Here is a 4,691-nt window from a genome sequence, read left to right as displayed (position 1 = left end):
AAGTTGGAGAGGCAGAGACGTAGAAAGACACACTAACTTCAAATGAGAGAGAGAGGAAAATCTGTTTCCACTGGCTTTTTTTTTTTCTTTTTCTTTTTGAAAAAGGGCCTGTTTCTGTGGCCCAGGCTGAAGTACTGTGGCACAATCACAGCTAACTGCAGTCTCCACCTCCCTGGGCTCAGATGATCCTCCCACCTCAGCCTCCCACCTCAGCCTCCCACCACGCCTAGCTCATTTTTGTATTTTTTGTCGAGACGGGATTTTGCTATGTTGCCCAGTCTGGTCTCAAACTCCTGGGGTCAAGAGATCCACCTGCCTCTGCCTCCCAAAGTGTGGAGATTACAGGCGTAAGCCACTGCACGAAGCCCTCAGTGGCTTTTAAGTTCCTTAAAGTCCTTCTCAATTTGGGTTCCTATCTTTCAACACCTAAGATTCAATAAACAGCCTTCTCCTGTAGCAAGTTTGGATGAGTCTCTGTTCCTTGCCACCAAAAGAGCCTGATGAAAAAAGCCTCTAATATCCATACATAATTAGACTTTGGGGAGACTGGATTTGCCAGTTAAAATCATAACAGACAGATAGATAAGCTAAACACCAATGGATTAATTTTCAAAGAGATCTGTACTTTCATCACAGAACTATAGAGTATTCGGAGTTGGATGTTCAGGGCATCTTCCCTCATTTAAGAAAATTTTGTCCTGCAGGGTGCGTTGGCTCACGCCCGTAATCCCAACACATTGGGAGGCCAAGGTGGGCAGATCATGAGGTCAGGAGTTCGAGACCAGCCTGGGCAACATGGTGAAACCCCGTCTCTACTAAAAGTACAAAAAATTAGCTGGGTGTGGTGGCCTGTAATCCCAGCTACTCAGGAGGCTGAGGCAGGAGAATTGCTTAAACCCAGGAGGCAGAGGTTGCGGTGAGCTGAGATCACACCATTGCACTCTAGCCTGGGTGACAGAGCAAGACTCTGTCTTGAGAAAAGAAAAGAAAAAAAAGGCAAGGCAAGGCATGGCAGGGTACGGCAGGGCAGGGCAGGGCAAGGCAAGGCAAGGCAAGGCAAGGCAAAGCAAAGCAAAGCAAATTTTGTTGAAACCAGGCTGGGTGCAGTGGCTCATGCCTGTAATTTCAGCACTTTGGAAGCCCAAGGTAGGAGGATTACTTGAAGCTTAGGAGTTCAAGACCAGCCTGGACAACAAAAAACCCCCCTCTCTACAAAAACAAAAATTTAAAAAATGAGTTGGGCATGGTGGTATGCTCCTGTAGTGTCAGCTACTAGGGAGGCTGAGGTGGGAGGATCACTTGAGCCCAGGAATTTGAGGCTGCAGTGAGCTATGATCACAACCTGCATTCTGACCTTGGTGACAGAGCAAGACCCTGTCTCTAAAAGGAATAAAAAAGGAAAAAAAAAAAAGTCATTGAAATCAACTGCTATATCAAGACTGCTTGGTGAGCCTGGATCCTAGCAAAAAAGATACCATATGTAGAGCTAGTCTCAGCAACCTGTGGAGTGCAATGCATCACTCATCTCCATCGCGGGATCTCCTGAAGGGACCCTCCAGCATTTAAAAAAGGGACAAGTCACATGGATGAGTTCTTTGTGGTTTTCTTTTCCTAGACTCTGTGTAGACGCTGACCTTCTGTTAACACTTTCTACAAAGAAACTAGAATTGCTTTATTATTGATAAAATAGCTCACATTTATTGAGTGTTTTCTATGTGTTTTCAAGAAACCTATTTAATTTGATGTAAGTGATCCAAAGTGAAGAAGAAGAAGAGGAGGAGGAGGAGGAGAAGAAGAAGAGAAGGAGGAGGAGGAGGAGGAGGAGGAGGAGGAGGAGGAGGAGGAGGAGGAAAGTTGTCCAAGGTAGCACGCAGAACTAAGTCAGGGATCAAGGAGAGAGCTGGGAAGGCAGCCACCACATTGAAGGCCTGAGTAGTTACCCTGCCACATTAGTTTTTAAGATAGTCTGCTCTCTTAATTTGAGGAGAGACGCATGACTAAATATGAGTTTCCCACTTCTCCTTAGCAGCACTTCTACATGTGGCTCATGTCAATCACCATTATTTATTTATTTATTACAGCATTAAATTTTTTATTTTTAAATTTTTATCTGTTTATTTATTTATTTTGAGACCAGGTTATGAGACTGGCTAATTTTTGTATTTTTGGTAGAGATGGGGTTTTGCCACATTGCCCAGGCTGGTCTTCAACTCCTAGGCTCAAGCTATCCACATGCTTCAGCCCCCCAAAGTGCTGGGATTACAGGCATGAGCCACAATCATCATTATTTAAATCAATAAAATAACACTGACCATTTGTTGAAGTTAAGACTAGAAGCTTTTATCTACCCAGGCAGGTAGGCATCATATTCCCATCTTAGAAATGAGAAAACTGAGATTCAGGAGCTTAGTTCACGTTTATCTAGTGCTTTTTCCACACTGTATCACTTTATCAATCAAATTTCCAATCTGAATTGACCTTCTAATTTCACACCCCAATAGTTTTCCCTTGACTGTATCTGCATTTAAGATGGGAATCTTCATAGACTTATAACATGGCACTAAGTGGAAAACAAGTGGAAATGATGTACAGCCTTGGCTTTCAGTGTGGTATCATAGTTTGTTTGCTAGTACGTTGTAGCAACTCCCCTGGCATAATTTTAGTTTCCAGGCTCTCTGGACAATTTCAAGGCCTCCTGGCCATCAGACAAATTATTATTAAAATAATGAATGAGACACCTGTAATCCCAGCACTTTGGGAGGCTGAGGTGGGTGGACTACTTGAGGTCAGGAGTTTGAGACCAGCCTGGCCAACATGGCAAAACCTTGTCTCTACTAAAATTACAAAAGTTATCTGGGCGTGGTGGCACATGCCTATAGTCCCATCTACTCAGGAGGCTGAGGCAGGAGAATTGCTTGAACCCAGGAGGCAGAGGTTGCAGTGAGCCGAGATTGCACCATTGCACTCCAGCCTGGGCGAGAGTGTGACTCTGTCTCAAAAAAAAAAAAAAAAAAAAAGAAAGAAAGAAAAGAAAAGAAATAAAGAATGAGGACCAGTATAGCTCTTAGCTTAAGGTCTTTATTTTTATTGGCGTTTCTGTCCCGGTTTGTTTTTTGAGGAAAGGGTTGCGTGATTCTTTGAACATAGTGAAGACCTAGATCAGCTTTTATTTTAGGGCTATGGATAGTGGGAGTTGGGAGGGCAAGCAACAGTCTCAAAAATGTTCAAGGAGTAAAACACAAAAACGGAAAATTGCAAGTGTTGGCAAGGTTGTGGAAACTTGGAACCCTCAAACATTGCTGGTGGAAATGTAAAATGATTCATTCAGCTGCTGTGGAAAACTTTTTGGCAGTTCCTGGAAAAGTTAAACATAGAATTACCCTATGACCTAGAAAGTCCACTCCTAGGTATGTATCCAAAAGAACTGGGAACAGGTACTGAAATATGTGTACAGGCATGTTCAGAGCAGCACTATTCACAATGGCCAAAAGGTGGAAATAACCCAAATATCTATCAAGGGATGAATGAATAAACAAATTGTAATATACACATACAATGGGATATTAATCAGTCATAAAAACGAATGAAGTACTGATGCACGCCTCAACATGGGTGAATCTTAAATACAGGCTAAGTCAAAGAAACGACACAAAAGGCCGCATATTGTATGGTTCCATTTATATGAAATATCCAGAAAAAGTAAACTCACAGAGACAGAAAATAGCTGAGTGGTTGCCAGGGTCTGGAGGAAGGAGGGACTGGGGAATTACTGCTTAATGGAGTGATCCATGTTTCAGAACTAGATAGAAGTAGTGGTTGCTCAACATTATGAATGTAATAAATGCCACTGAATCGTTCGCTTTTAAATGGTTTATGTCTTGTGAATTTCACCTCAAAAAAAAAAAAAAAAAAAAAAAAAGTTAAAAAGCCCTCTCTGCCTTTCTCTGGGCTTGGAATCTTCCCAATGGATCCAGGGCAAAAGAAACATTCAGCCAACTCTGTTTGCGGAAGGGGCAAAGGGTGGCTTGTTCCGACAGTTTGAGCCGTTGTGCATGCATTTACACACGCATTAATTCCAACTGAGTCAGCACAGTGTCCAAGAGAGGTCCTGGGCTCCAGTGAGCACAGTCGCTGTCCTGGGGGAGGCACATTCCGCAAATTAACAGAAGTCTGTGATAAACTCAGCATAGGGAGATTGGCTGTCCCAAGTATCAAGGAGCCCTAAAAGAAAAGGGCCTATTTCAGTCGAGGGACCTGGACTGAACTAACTCGTGCCCATGGCCGCCGAATCCCGTGTGACAAATGTATTCTTCTGTTGTTAATAGAAATAAAACAGTTTTTCGGGCCCCTTCAGGAGCGCCTCTGCAAAGGTGGGGGGAAAAGGCAACTAAATCAGTACGGGGACTTCAGCCCGAGGATGTCAGGAGCGGGGTCGGTGCGGACGGGCAGGTGGGCGGGGGGCACCCCGCGCCCCGCCCCAGTCCCCGGGAGGCCGGCGGCCGCAGCTCGGGGAAGTGGGGACTGGCGCGGGGCCGCGCTCCCGCTGTCCTCGGCGGCGCCTACGGACCGGCAAGCGGCGGGCGGTCCGCGAGGGGGCGGCGGCGTCCGGGCTTTGTGGCCGCGGCGCGCGCGGCGGGGCCTGGCCGGCCGGGGGCGCGCCGCCGCCGCCCGGCGCTCGGGAGCCCGCGGCC

The sequence above is a fragment of the Macaca mulatta genome, chromosome 15 (assembly GCF_049350105.2).
Source record: "Macaca mulatta isolate MMU2019108-1 chromosome 15, T2T-MMU8v2.0, whole genome shotgun sequence".
Taxonomy (NCBI): domain Eukaryota; kingdom Metazoa; phylum Chordata; class Mammalia; order Primates; family Cercopithecidae; genus Macaca; species Macaca mulatta.
This window is presented reverse-complemented; position numbering follows the sequence as displayed.